Here is a 15,709-nt window from a genome sequence, read left to right as displayed (position 1 = left end):
GCCTATTTATATACCCCTGATACCTTTGACACATTCGAAAAAGGTCATTGTAGAATCAAGTGATCGAGTAACACCATGGAAATAAAATCATGTGAAAGAAAAAAGTTTTCCAAGAAATTAGAAAAAAAATCACCTGATTTGGACAACAAATGCGAAATCTAAACATGTTTAACGTTTTTACGATGGATCAAAATTAAAAAAAAAGAAGATCACCATGAACCGAACTAGAACCTGGCACCGACAAGTGGGACCCACGTTTCAGTTGCACACTGGCCCAAAACTATGTATAAGAATGTTGAAAAGCATGAAGAAAAACAAAACAACAAGCATCTCAATGGTTTTTGCTATCCATCGTATAGATGGACGTTCCAAGTTCGATCCATCCCTCCACCCTTTTCCATTTTTTTCCTGATTTTTTTATTTTTCCAGAAAACTAGCTTGGCGTCATCCTGCAAGCATCGCATCGTAACCTCCCCACTTCCTCATTATCTTCCCATCTCCTCCATTCTTTCCTTTGCCTCCTCCATCTCGGTTCCCACCGCCGGATCCCTTCTGCACCTGCCGCCGCCGGTTCCCTTCAGCATCCCGTTACCATCGGAGGGGCGCCGGTGCAGGACAGCTTGTACTCGGATGCTGGATCCCTTCTGCACCCGCTGCCGCCGGTTCCCTTTGGCGTCCCGTCGCCATCGGAGGGGCGCCGGTGCAGGACAGCCCGCACCCGGCCACCGGATCCCTTCTGCACCCACCGCCGCCGGTTCCCTTCGACATCCCGTCGCCATCCGAGGGGCGCCGGTGCAGGACAGCCCGCACCCAGACGCCGCCACGATGTGCCTCCCCACCACCGGTGCTAAAGCCTCAAGGACTCCCGGACTTCCTCTTCCTCAGAGTTATGGCAAAGCCTCCAACTTTAAGGTGTTGATTTCATGTTCAATTATTTACTGGATTGCTGGATGTGGAAGTAGCAGATAATTTGCCTGCCTGCCTACGTGTGATATGGCCCAGCTGCTCCCTCCTCCTCTCCTTCAGTCAAAGAACTGATCAATCAGGGAAATGATAGTTGCCTCTGGACACGACCAATAATTGATTTTGTTTTTTTAGTTGGAATCTGCCTGCTGTAGAGCTAGAAAAGGCACTTGACACTCATAGAAAATACTTATAATCAGGTTATGATATTTTTTAGACCAAGTTAATTAGAACTTGAATTCGTGGCTTTTAGTTGCTTGTACGTGGAGTGGTTGGTAATCTGAATATTGGTTACTTAACTATGGGATGCAAAGCAAATTGCAGTATCTTTTGCTTGAAGTTAGAAGTGCTCACAAAATGATCGCTGGCTGCGCTTCTGAATATAATGTATATTTGGTGAATCATCAGATGGAATCTGCATTTAAAGTGGTCTTTGCTCAGATCCAGACGTCATGAAGCATATAACTGCATAAAGATTATGCGTTTTCTTTTCTGACGAAACTGAAATGGCAACCAATGCATCATGACTCACGGAACAGTAATAATTAGTAAAACTACGAAATTGCTATGGTCTTTGATGATTCTTTTTGTTTTTTTTCTTTGACCTGGTGCGTTTTTCTTGTACTTCTACTTTCTCAACAACTCTGTCATGAAAGCCTTTGAGGATCAATGGTTGTATGGCTCATTTGTTCTGCTTGGGCAATCTGATTAGGGCGAACGGCGCATCCTCTGCTGTCCAGGCTTGGAGCTGTAGCTCATGCTCAGGTAACTAGGAGCCTGGGACTTTTAGTGCTTGAGCTATGTGACATTGTTTTGTGCTTTTTTTGTTTTGAGCCATGTGACATTCTCATGCTCATGTTAGTAATTCAGGCATGATGCTCAAATTACTCTGCATACATTCTGTCTTGCATAAAGATGGAACTCCAGTTCAATGCATGCATATTATTGGCAGTGTGGCAATATACTGAATTTTTTTATTCAGTTATTTTAAAGTTGATATGGTAGTATGCCATCCTTAATGTAAATAAGTTCATTGTATGATGCTCAAATTATGCTGCATACTTGAATTAGGACTTTTCTCTAATCATTTGGTTTTTAACTCTTCAACAGGACTGCCAGGTGGTAACACAGGTTACACAACTTCTCTAATTAATTTTTTTCGTGTCTCCAATGTTCCATCTTGGATCTGCAAGACTAATCCCATCATTCTGACAACATTGGGGCTATTAATAGACTGAGCATAGTGGTTGTGTACTCTAGGAAGCATTGTTGTGTCAATAATAGGCTTAAAATCTTGACGTTTAGGATTACTTCTTACTTATGTTCTCTCATATTTAGCATGCTGATGGAATTTGTAAAAAATTGCAAGCAATACTATTGCTCAGCTTGCTGAAATTCAATTCTGCACATTATGTAATTAGTCATCCACGGGAGCAGCAAGCAAGTAAAAAATTTCCATTATGTAATTAGCCTTCTTTGATTACATTATGTAGTTAAGGAGATATGCCCAAAATACTATTGCTCAGCTTGCTGAAATTCAATTCTGGACATTCAATTGTGTTGTTTAGATTTTTTAGTCATCTTGGTTTGGAATCTGGTCTGAAGTTTCCCTACAATTGTGTTGTTTAGATTTTTTAGTCATCTTGGTTTGGAATCTGGTCTGAAGTTTCCCTACAATTGTGTTGTTTATGAAATTGCATACCTACTGTAAAAATTTGAGAGCAATTGGACAAGTAGTTTTAGAGATATGAATTTTTATATGAATCAGCTGAAATGGGTAGAATGTTCGACTTTAAGTTTTTCTTTTCAAAGATGTGTTCTACTATACTAAAATTGTGTTGCTGCCTTTTGCCTTCTGAGAGATAATGCACTAAACTGTAAGTGCTGATCTTGGTACCCCATGTATATGTAGAAGAAATCATGGTAAGACCACTTCGAAGATTAAGGAACTTGAACCTTGAAGAAGAGGAGGATGCAGAACCTATTGAGAATGGGCAGGATAACTTATCAGACAATGAGAATGGGCATGACAACCTAGTAGAAAATGAGAACGATGATGACTTACAGGGTTCTCCTGATGTTGATGGATTATTAGCCCGCCTGCCACGCCACCATCCACAAACCCCCATTAAGATAATATGTAAGTTTCATATTTTTTCCTTGCATGTCCAAATGCAGTCTCAAATCAATCTATTTCATATATGTAGGGCCAAATGGAGAGGTGAGACAAGGATTTCAGAGTTTCAAATATAGAGGATTTAGATGGAGGAAAGGTAATTGTAGGTACTGATGAAAATGGTGTCCCAAATGAAAGGTCAGCATCTATTCTTGGTCAGTACCTTTGACAAACAGCAGAAAAACCATCATTAGCTCCTTTACACATTGAAAGATGGGACAATGCTCTATTCAATACTCACAAGCAACAAATAATCAAGGATGTGGAGGTAAAATTAATCTTACTAGTTCAAGCAAGTACCTCAATTTTCATCGATCCAGTAACATTTACCTCTACTCTTTATAGGAACACTTTCAGTTCCCCCACCAAACGCTGAATCTTACAAGGGATTGGGTGCTACGGACTGTTAGCAATAGGTGGCGATCCTACAAATCCAAGTTGAAGAAACAATATTTCAATCGTGAAGAGAGATCTCTAGATGAAATCATAAACAAGAAAACAAACAAAGTGAATGAACTTCGGTGGAAAGCTCTTGTTGGATTTTGGTGCCGAGAACAACATAAGGTGACATCCTTTTACTTAACATTTATATGCAGTTTGGAAGCAATGAGTGTAACAGCTCTTCATCACTCTTCTACCTTTGCAGAAAGTATGTGTGACAAACTCTAGGATCGCAAAAGAATAGAAGAATACACACACATCAGGGAGAAAAAGCCATGCTAGGCTAAAGAAAGAGATGGTGAAATATATTCATCCGAAGTTATTTATTATATTCAGTATCATCTAGTTCAGATCTGTCATGAGCCTCAAGTTACTCTATTGTGCAGAAAGATAACCAGAAAAGGAAGGTTCATAGGCTAGAATTATGGGAGGCTGCTCATAAGAAAAGGAATGGTAAATACACTACCCACAAAGTGGATGCAGTAATGGTACATTTTCTGATCCTAAGCATTTATGTTCAATCTAAAATTCTGTTTACCATTCTGTGACCTTCCACTATTTTTATTTCTATAGAATGCGTCATATGACGAATTGGAGAAAAGGCAACAAAACAACAATGGTAATCTTTCAGCTCAAGATTTTAGTGAGGTGTTCAATGAGATAGTTGCTAACGAGTTAAAAGCACGTGGGTACTATGATGATAAGTACTGGAGTGAAGTTCGAGTGTCTCAAGGTCTAACTTTTGTCACTCAAACTGAGGAAGAAAGAAGATACCAAGATAAAGTAAATGAAATGGAGAATAAGATGAAATGCATGGGTGGTTTCATGAAGCACTGGCTTGGTTTCATGTTAAAAAAGTTTCCTGGAGAGGATTTCATCAAGGAAATGGTAGCAGATCCACATGATGATGAAGTAAGCATCTATTCGACCTGTGTCATTTCATATTACAATGAACTGTATATGCCTACCACCTGGAAGTAAGCCATCCCTCTTTGAATTGTTTGTTTTTTCAAGGATGGACTTCTAGAACCAGAAAGTCATCATGATCACAAGCCCTGCACACTCACCTGGTAATGTCCCACAAATGAAGTGCAGGTAATAGAGTACATACTTTACTTCTAATGTATACAGCTACAACAATAATAGTAAAGTTTTTGTTAATGTATTATGTAATATGGCTGTTAACACTTCGCAGCAAGAGACATCCACCCAAGACCATACGTCTTTACCTAGTGAGCAAACAGTTACCATGGTGTACTTTTATTGTTCAGAGCATACAACTAGTTTGCATAGAATTTGTTTGCTGCAATTGGGTATTGGGTACATTTGAAATCTGTTTCCTAATATTCGGTATTGGGTACGAGCTGTTGGTTTTGCCTTTTTCTTTTATCATGTGATCTTGGTATATCAATGATTATCATATTTCCCCTATGCAAGAGTGCTATTGATTGTACCTAAATGTATCCACCACAGTTATAAATTTTGAACAGATTCTACATTTTTTATGGTAAAATACATTACTGTCCTGAAATTCAATAATCACAGGATGAACAATTTTAAACGCACATTGGCTGATATTAATATTACTGCAAGAACATTGATATGGGGTATTTTATTTTCACAGAACACTGAGTTACTGAAAATGAAAAACAAGACCCAATTTATTTTCCGGTCCGCTATATAATGCCATGACACCACACCTATGTACACCTGATGATCTGCAGCTGCATTATCCAAATGTACTCAGATTGCTTTCTACTATGTTTATCTCTCATGTCAGTAACTCCTAGCCTTTAATTTAATAAAAAAAACCTGAGTGCTCTTATATCATCTTCTGAATGCTCTTAACACGCAGAATCCAATTTTCACGGGATTTCTGACAACACGGGAGAACAGTCCTTGAAACTTTCTTGCTCATTGTCGAATTGGCATGATGCTTTTACCTATTCGATGTGTACTTGATGAGTGCAACTCAAGGTTGGTTTTACCTGTTTGCTTGAGATTATTTGCAACGGATTCGGCTGCAGCTGCATGACCAAACAGTTGTAGGTTCATCCCAGCGGCTGTCTGTGTTACTTGCAAGCTTTACTTCCTCGTTTGTATAAAATCTCCTCATTATGCTGTTTTTAATTGCTGCATTAAATGAACGTGTTTGTGTGGCCGCAACCGCTGTTGTTTGCTGGCTGTTGCTGCAGCACAGCCGCAGGCTTGCAGTGCTGCAAACTAGCACAGCCAATTTCTTCTGATTTTGCATGCTTTCTGTTTGTACATGTCATTTTAGGCACCATCATATGTGTCCAACTTGCTTGAAAGGTCTTGGTGCTTTGAGTTTTCTTCAGTAATCTCTAGCTCATCAGGAACTATTGTGCATGCATGCATGGGAAACTTCAACCTAAACCAATGATCTTGTCAATCAACTGAAGCTTCTTTAATTTCTTTGGCAATCAATTGAAGCTTCTTGATTGGTTTGGAATATAATAATGGCTGCAGAGTTAACTTGGAATAGTAAAGCTATGGATCAATCTATGTTTGAGTGTTACTGTTTGCCAAAGATTGCCTGCAAGGCTGCAAGTTCTAGCGCTAAAAGCATGATACATTCTGCTTCATTTCTGTGATAGTGCCTTGCTAGCGCTAAAAGCATGATGCATTCCTATTTCTGTCATGATACATCTACTTTGGCCATATCTAGTTGTCTACAAACTCATACTGCTATCTACGCTATGGCTGCAGGAGGCACATATTCAGAGTTCTATTCATGAAGGTAATGGTAATGCAGCCACAAATTTTTCAGAGGAACCCATTTTGACAAACATGGTATATCTAAACTAACATTGCAATATTGTTTATAATGAGTGAACTTGCTTTAGTGATGCTGTATTTTGACTAATATAATTCCTTCATATTCTAGAGGACTCGAAGAGATAAAGCCCCCTGTTTGTGCTGGTAAGAATCGGTATGCTTCTATTTCGCTTGTTTCTTTTATAGTTAAATTAGTTAAATGTACAAAACTCTTATCTTCATGTTTTGCAAAATGGTGGAGCCGTTATCCAGTCTATCTTCTTTCACTAAGAAACAAAGGAAGAATTGTGGCCAAGGCGAAGTTAGTGACTACTGATGCCAAACGAGACATTGGAGGAAGTGTGCTTGGAAAGGAATATGTTGGGTTTTATGTTGAAGGTCCTGAAAAATGTTGACAGTAGAAACAAAGGAGATGAGCTGATACCTAGACCTATTTATGACATTTGTACACTAATAGATGCTATTGGCTATGTCATTGCATGGCCCCGTTCACATGTAAGTTTTTTTTTCAAAGATTAAACCTACAATTTTATAATATCTTCAAATTGTGATATTCATCTAACCCCATGTCCCGTTGCAGGTGAAGAAAGTTACAAGTACAAATCTGAAAAAATCTATTGATGTAACTTTTCAAGGGAGAAGTGAAGTTGCGATCGATAAAGGGGCAAGAACGGGCAATGAAGCGTAGGCGCTGTTGAGCTGTGCTACTGTTCGATCAAATGCCGAAAAGGTATAGTGTTAAGATTTTTTTTGCTAGACTGCTGGTTAAGGGGAGCTTTGCTTCATGATTAGTTCAACCCATACCAAATAAACACAAATATGATTAGTTCAATCTCTAGAGCTATAGGAAAGCAACATTTTAACAGCTAGGATGGGGTGTGATCTGCATGCACATTTTAACAAAGCTGTGAAATGTGATGTTCTCGGTATCCAAAATTCCAAATGAAGAACTGAAAATGGTGCGTGGTACTCTCACTTAAACTGTAGACCTGTAGTGGCTGTAGAACCCATACCCATCCATATTCAGCATTTGCTCTAAAATCTTATGATGGCGTCTTTTCAGTCATCATGCAATGTGCGCTTACAAAAGCAAACATGTTAGATATCCATACCACTCATTGTCTCCAAAAAATTTCTGCTTGTGAACTTAGTTCTGACGATAACTTCATACTATTGGTGGTGTTTCTGTGTTCCATGGAGTATTTCTGATTGTTGATCCTGCACGTCAGCTTTTGGGATGCATGAAAGTTCTGGACATTACAAACCAAATTGTGTCAAGGTTCTATTAGCTGGTGGTAGAAATAGAGTTTACATGGTACAATTTAAATGCTGCAGGCATGGAGACAAGGAAATATTGCTTTCAAGTTTTAACCTGGAAATCTTGCTTGTTGTCATATGACACACACAAACATCTATTGTTCTTGGATCCTTGGTTGAAACTGAAGTAATGCTTAGTGTTCTGTACATGCAAATCATTAGTGTTGACAATGTTGTAGAATGTACAGTACCATGGTAGAAGTTAATTATAGGTAAATCAACTATGAGATCTGTTATGAAACTTGGAGCATGTATAGTAGCATGGCACAAAAGTGAACTGCTTCCTATTTTGTTATTATTTCGCTACCTGGTAGCAGATTGAGATGTCTTCTGCAGAATAACAACATTGCCGATATAGGATGTCCTTTTCATGGACTTTTGATCTGTGTTGCTTGACAGCAAGCTCATTTCTGATCTACTCATCTCTGACTATGGCTCTATTATTTCTTCAGTTTTGGTGTGTAGGTATTGTTGCTACTGGTGTTCTTGTGCCCAGGTGAAGAAAGCTACAAGTTCAAATCTTAAACAACCTGATGATGTAACTTTTCGAGGCAGAAGTGAAGCTGCGATGGAGAGAGGGGCAAGAACAGGCAGTAAAGTGAAGCGTAGGTTTTAGTTGTTATTGAAAAAATTTAGAAATAATTGTATGATATTGTCACTTTGTCTATGTTTCTTTATCAAGGCAATTGTCTTGTTGATAGTACTTTAATTAATGTACTTGTTATTAATGTACTTGTTGGTTCTTGAATGAATTACTCAGTTTCCTTTTGGTGAAGCAAAGAATTAATGTACTGGTGTTCTTATGCAATGTCATGGATAATTTATTTAGGCATTATTAAACTATTCAAAAATAAAATGATATATTGAATTTATAAATGCAAATAAATGGATCATTATATATTAATACACACAAAAATAGATTTATCTATAAATCATCTCTACATTTCTTAATGCACAATGTGGTGTTACTATAAAATGTGTCTATATCCGTAGACACATAATAAACATGTATTTATGATATTGTTTCTACATTTTTTAACACGCAATTTGGTGTTACTATGAAACATGTCACCCACCACGTCACCGGCCACATCACGTGCCACGTCACCTGCCACAACATCCACCACATCACCCGCCATGTCACCTACCACATCATCTGCCACATCACGTACCACGTCACCTGTCACGCTCTACTAAATCGTCTCTATACTAATTACTACGCAAGAAGATACCACTATAAAACACGTCTATATTAGTAGGCATGTTTTGTATACGTATCTATATATTGTATCTATATTTATTAATACGAATGAAGCATTATTATACTACGTAACTACACCACTAGAGACGTTTTATACATGTGTCTGTAAAATTTTATCAATATTTTTACATATGCATCTAATGTGTTTATAAAATGTTTCTTTCTTTTATAGCAATGCTTAAAAGATTCGTCTCTACAAGGACTGACGCGGTACGTACGAAGATGCTTCTAACACGATTTATGAATGCATGCCTGCATTGACATAGAGACGAAATAAAGCGTGTCTAAACTCTAAGTCTGGCGTAGCTACATGGGGTGTTTTCTAGTAGTGTGATACTGGCCACCATTAAGCTGGGCCACTTTTGACTTTTCTATAGTAGTAATAAAAAGCTGAGCTAAACGTACTCGGTTCTGAGTGACAAATAAGCTTTGGTTATTTTCAAAATGGATATCCTTTGTCACGTTTAATTCGTACTTAGATACCACTTGTAGAGAATAGACCTTCCATCCAGCGTAATATGTCTCGGTTGTTTTTGGACCCAGGACTAAAGGATCTTAAGTCATGGGTCAAACGGCCACCACCGACAGCTACGGATGACAGGAGCTTTTAGTCCACATTCTTCCTCCCCGAGCCCAAGCCACTCAGACCGAGAGCTTTAGGCTCATTCTCCATGGCGAGCAAGCAAAGGGAGGTGCTGCCTGATTTTTTTCCTCATTTTCGTGGAAATTTCACTCATCCAAGGTATTGTAAAGGCTAGCTACTTTATCCTCCATTCATTTATTGTTATTATGCTTTAGAGATAGAGAAAAATGAGTTTTATAGAATGAGGGAGAATGGAGAGGATTTTTTATTTAGACATATTTTTGAGCTAGATTTTGATGGATAGCTTGCCTGTTATATATGATTCGTATTAGATAAATATCTTGATCAATATTATGTATGGGAAAAAATAGAGTAAAGGTGTTTTTAATATTTAGTCATTGCAATAAAATTGAGGTAAATAAATTGTAGGTGTAAGAAATAGAATTTGGTCATTGCTACAATTTTTTGGATAGTTTGCATGTTAAATTAGAGTGACATGAAAATTACACCGGTCAACTTAATGCTAGAATTGTGGAACAGGACAACAAAGATACACTAAAGACTACAGACGCTCCATAGTGGACTTCACGGAGTCAAGAATCCAAAAATCATGGTAGAACAGAAGAATTTCGAGTCCACAAACTCGGAATATCATAAAATAATCTGGAAATAGTTTTCCAAACGTCTTTTGGAGCCACATTCTTGTAATAGAAGCATGGGGTCCAATAGCCTATTCAGGCAAAGATCTGTTCACTAACCTTGACTCATCAACTTTTAGTTGGTTTTAGCTTGCCAAAATAGGCCATGCTCAATGAATAGATCTTTTGCCTGGATAGGCTATATCTGATAGTGTCACGACACTATATGGTATATGGTATGCTTATTTCTCTTGCATTTCTGCAGTGAGTTGCAAGGATATATTTTGCTGAATGAGTACTTGTTTTATCAACACAATGCATCAAAATATTTCAGTTATCAGTTGCAAGGGTGTATTGTACTTTTGCTACTCTTGATCCTCATATGTGCTTTTCTCTGTTGCTTGTTTAGTTACTCACCGTAAAGATATGCAAAAATTGGACTGTTTGCAAAGGGCACTAATGATCCCTTAGCTTCATATGCATCTTACATACTAATTCAGTCATCTGAAACGTTGATGAAGAAATGAACTTTGTTCTTCTATTTTTAGCTGATTAGGGACATAAATTCAGAAATTTGTTTAAGGGAATTGATTGATGTATGAGTTTTCTTTAATTGTGGTGCCGCACATCGTGCTAATCCACAGAAAGGGTTTCTTGGCTGAGAAGCTTGCAGATTAAATGGTTACTCGAATTATATGTTTTTTCTTCAGTTGAGAAACTATGTCTTCCACATAAACTTTCTCCTTTCATGTGAAGAAAGATACTGCTATAATTGGAATTGAAAAATTGAGACTAAATAAATATTGAATGCTTACAAATATGCTTGTTCTGGTAACTATTGTTTTTTCTTCTGGTTTTGTCACTACAAAAGAAAATTTTTGAAAAAGGGTAGTAGTTATAAAATTTTATAGCTATACCCTCTTTATAAAAATAAATATGTTGAATATACGTTCTTGTCATATGTACTACTTCGCTATAGATATAAAATTATTATTTACTAGATCTTTTAGATTTTTAGACTATAAAATTCTTATTTAATAGGTTTTCTGAAAACCATTGCTACAAATATAAAATTATTATTTACCAGATTTTTAAAATATGTGCCACGAGCACTGGGTTGGTGGAGACATGATTGGCTCGTAATCTCATATAATAGGTGCTCGTTAGAACTCGTGAACCCCGTAACTGGACAAACATCCCCTGCCATCTGCACTGTTGGTGGGTTCAATCGATCGGTACTCCAACCTATAAATTGTCGAATTTTTTTATTTTTAACATTTTTTAACTAATATTTTAAAAATAACTCACCCAAACACATATTCGCAGATCTGACCCTTTTGGTCGCGTTGGTCCGCGTAGCGCGACAAGAACACTCTGTCGCGCCACATGCAATGACGTGACAAGGTGTGCCACGTCGGAGAGTGCGGAAGGGGTCTTTCAGCGCATAATCCATGTGAAAAGTTTGTCACGGCACTCTTGCTGGCGTGACAACACACTCTTGTCACGCCACCCGGAGTGGCGTGACAAGGCCTGACTTTAAAAAAATCATAACTTTTTCATATGAACTCCGATGAAGATGATTTTTATATGAAAATTGTAGCTCTCGATAATATCTACAACTTTGTAGTTTTGAGTTGTTTCATTTAAAGTTATTAAGATACATTAATAATTAATCTAAACTTTAGACAACATATTTAGCGTCTGATCCTGTTTTCGGTCATCTCCAACTTAGCTTGATTCATCATGGTTCCACCAAATAAGTTCTATACAATATATTATCTATGAAATTATAGGAAATAGATAAAGTTAATATGTCAAAAACTACTACAACTAAATTGAAAGATATATAGTTATCAAATATGGAACATATATAAATAAAGATAACAGAACTCAAACTTCTGCTTTATTTATATACCTGGTTTCAAGCAGAAGCCTTTATAGGAGTTGTAGAGTAAACTTTAGACCACAACTTTGTTAATTTGAGTTTGGGCCAAATCACCCTGGAACATTTTCAAATTCGAGCTCAAAGTAAGCACCAGCTTAAATACAGCACACCTAAGTTTCAAAAACTGTGAATGTCTTCCATTTTGGCATGTGAATTTCTACAAAATTCAAAACTAAACTGGATCTAAACCTTTTATAAGAGTTTTAGTATGAAGTGTGTACTACAATATTTCCCATTTGACCCTAGTCTAAATCTGAGCCGAGCCATTTCAAAACTTGAGTTAAAGTTCAGCTAAAATAGTAAAAATAGCTCCATTTCAAATCCTGCTAAGTCTCTGAAACCGCGTTCCCGAGTATTTTGAACTCGTATAACTTCAATTTGAGAATGAAATTGCACACATCATCTTTCTAGGTTTTGTAGTTTGAAGTCAGGACTACAATTCTTAGATTGGGATATTTTCAAATGTTTTTGAAATTTTTGAGAAAAATGTGGCCAAACACAGCCCGTTCGCGCGCCACCGCGTTCCACCTCGACGCCCGCGGTGATCATGTACCTGATTAATGTTAGTTAGCCCTAATATGCATGAACATTTTACGTACGCAGCTTCCACTGGATCCTTATTATAAATGAGCCTGAAAGAAGCCACGTCACTGTCTTTGATTTGTTGAGGAAAGATCCGGTGGAGTACCAAGACATGCTAGGCTTGTAATAATTCTGAACCTTTATCTCTATGCAAAAGTTTATTTCCTAAATTTTATCCCTGTTACACTATATCATTCATTATTCTAATCTGGAGCGCATGGAAACAATTCATAAGGACACACAAAGGTCCATTCAAAGAAAAACTGACATGGAACACAGACTTCCTGGTACGTATAAAGTCTGCACATTTATTACATTGTATAACACGAATATTTCATAACTTATTTTTTTCCGCACAGAAGTGCTTAAGACAGGAACCCGGGAATAATCTATGTGGCTACTACATCTGTGAGCACATGCACAGTTTTATGGGACCCTAGGGACTAAAGATGACGCCCCACAACTTTAAAGTGCGTAAAATAAAACTATTACTAGTTAATTATTTTCTAGCTCCTTATATTTAATTGTTCGTGTAACATTCATAAATTTCCAAATTATAGATGTTAAATATTCAACGAGGACTCTTGAAGGAAGAAAGAGTAGCGGCACTATGTAAAGGTCTCATTGGATTCCTAATGGACAAGGTGGTAAATCCAAAAGGAGAATTTTATTACGATGGACGACAATTAGACGTTCCGAGCAACACCTCGACGGGAAGATTGTAGATATATGGTTTGATTTATTTGTATATATAATACGCGCTAATTAAGATCGATTTGTACTAGTTGAATTGTGTATATGAATTGTGTATATATATAGTAATTGTGTAATTACAAAATTCATTCGTTTAAATACTAGTTGATTTCATTATAAAAAAATCTCAACTACTAAAGGTTAACAAAAAGGCCGCGGTACTACGTACGTGATGCATGAAAATTTCAGGGCGCCATGCAGGGTGCCATTTAGTCCCGGTTGGGAAATCCAACCGGGACTAAATGGTAACCCTTTACTCCTGGTTGGGAAACCCAACCGAAACTAAAGGGGCACCCTTTACTCCCAGTTGCTTTTACCTACCGGGAGTAAAGGGTCTGTCCCGCGCCTAGCGTGGCAGGCCCTTTGGTCCCGGTTGGTGACACTAACCGGGACTAAAGGGTGACCTTTACTCCCGGTTGAAAGACCCGGGACTAAAGACCCCCTTTTGTCCCGGTTGGTTTATCCCGAATGGATTTTCGGGAGATATGCACCCTACCAACGGGACCAAAGGTCAGTTCTCTACTAGTGTGTGGATAATGAAGGTTTTGTTTTTACAGGGCACATGGGTGACCAGGACGATAACCCAGTGAGGATAACTTCAGTGGAGATTCATTTTGTTGAAGGCCCATATAACCGCATTTTATACCTAGCCAAGTCCCCTGGTGATGAGCTAATACTAATGTGTGTACAACGGCACGGTCTAAAATTCATTCGTCCATACTACAGGGTTCTCAAGAGTGAACTTGGTTGGTTTGAGAATGTTGAGGTCTGTTTATAGAGTTTTATTATATATATGTGCACCATAAGAGGTCTGTTTAGAGTTTTGTTTTGAATACGGTATGGTTTTCAATAATATAGTAAACATTCAATATATGGTTTGAACCGGTTCCTCTATCCTTTTGATTGATGTGAGTCATGGTAATGGTTTATGTGGAAGGATGTAAACAAGTATCAAAGCTAATTATGATGGAATGTTACCATATCAATAATTATGATGTCTTCTAGCTATGTAAGCATCTTGTATGTAATCTCTTTTATATCACGTGCATGCTCCACGTGCACTTCTACTAGTAGCAATAAATGGTTGTCTGAAATGACGGCATGTGTGGGTTTCAATTTGCTTGTTGTGTAATCTCGCTGTATTTGTGATATATATAAATATGTATCTTCGACGCATGTTCTTGCTCTCATATGATACGGTGTACCTGGATCATGCGAATCTATGTACTCCCTCCGTTTCAAATTGTAGGTTATTTTAGCTTTTTTAGGTTCATAGATGTTTGTATGCATCTAGACATACACTATTAATACATACAAACATCTATGCACTAAAAAACCAAAACGACTCACAATTTGGAAGGGAGGGAGTATCTGCCTAATTGTTTGATAGATGATAATGTAATGCGTATTCAAAGAACATGTTTTTTGGTATACTTTTTATTTTTGCAGTATTCACAGAACATGTCTATTGATTAGAAAATAACGTTAAGAAAAACATGAACTTTTTAAGGGCAAAAAACACTCTTAACTGATTCAGATACATTATCGTAGTTTGGCTCCATCGGAGAAAAGGTCATTTCTTTTGTTATGTAGTTCGTTTCTAAGTGATGGCGTTAAGTTGTCAAAGGGATATGAAAACATTGTGATGGCACGAGCATTGGGAACAAGCTTTGTCTAGCTAGCTTGGCCTGTATACAATGACTCAAAACATTATTGGAAAACATGGGTGGAATCAGCTGAACACGTGCATGATGGGGGTGGTTTTGTAACAAAACGGGTAAGGTTGGGCATTTGGACAAAACGTACTGGGTTGTAATCTAAAAATCAAAGTGACATATGCGGTGGTCTTGTAACTTCCCAATACAAAAAGAAGATATAACTGGTTATGTCTTTGTCATATTCTCCTTATTATGGTTAAAAAACATTTTAGATTCACCAGTGGAAAACATGGCTTTAGTCCCGATTGGATAGGGGCATAGATCCTAAAAATCCAACCGGGATTAAGTTTTCAAGAGAAAAGGCAAGTACTTTAGTCCCGGATCATTCACCTGGGACTAAAGACCCCCTTTAGTCCCGATTGGTTTGACTAAAGGGTACATGCATGCGCTTAAGATTTTTTTTTAAATTCTTCTCCATATTAATATTGTATGCAAGTCGTACATATATTTCATGACAGTAATATATATATATAATTCTTAGGATACACATCAAATTAATATTTATACAATTACTTATATATACAATAATTTGT

The 15,709-nt window shown here is 37.5% G+C and overlaps 1 long non-coding RNA gene across 1 annotated transcript; it reads left to right on the top strand.

Moving 5' to 3' along the window:
* The first annotated feature begins 242 nt into the window (after positions 1 to 242).
* LOC117866955 (uncharacterized) lies at positions 243 to 8,415 on the top strand. The gene is made up of 14 exons (XR_011898957.1): positions 243 to 912; positions 1,676 to 2,094; positions 2,876 to 3,103; positions 3,171 to 3,407; positions 3,485 to 3,703; positions 3,786 to 3,878; positions 3,967 to 4,068; positions 4,154 to 4,492; positions 4,595 to 5,557; positions 6,311 to 6,394; positions 6,489 to 6,533; positions 6,632 to 6,874; positions 6,960 to 7,109; positions 8,149 to 8,415. It is a non-coding gene; the product is annotated as an uncharacterized lncRNA (long non-coding RNA).
* The last annotated feature ends 7,294 nt before the right edge of the window (positions 8,416 to 15,709 follow it).

Source organism: Setaria viridis, chromosome 8 (genome assembly GCF_005286985.2).
Source record: "Setaria viridis chromosome 8, Setaria_viridis_v4.0, whole genome shotgun sequence".
NCBI lineage: Eukaryota > Viridiplantae > Streptophyta > Magnoliopsida > Poales > Poaceae > Setaria > Setaria viridis.
This window is presented reverse-complemented; position numbering and strand designations above follow the sequence as displayed.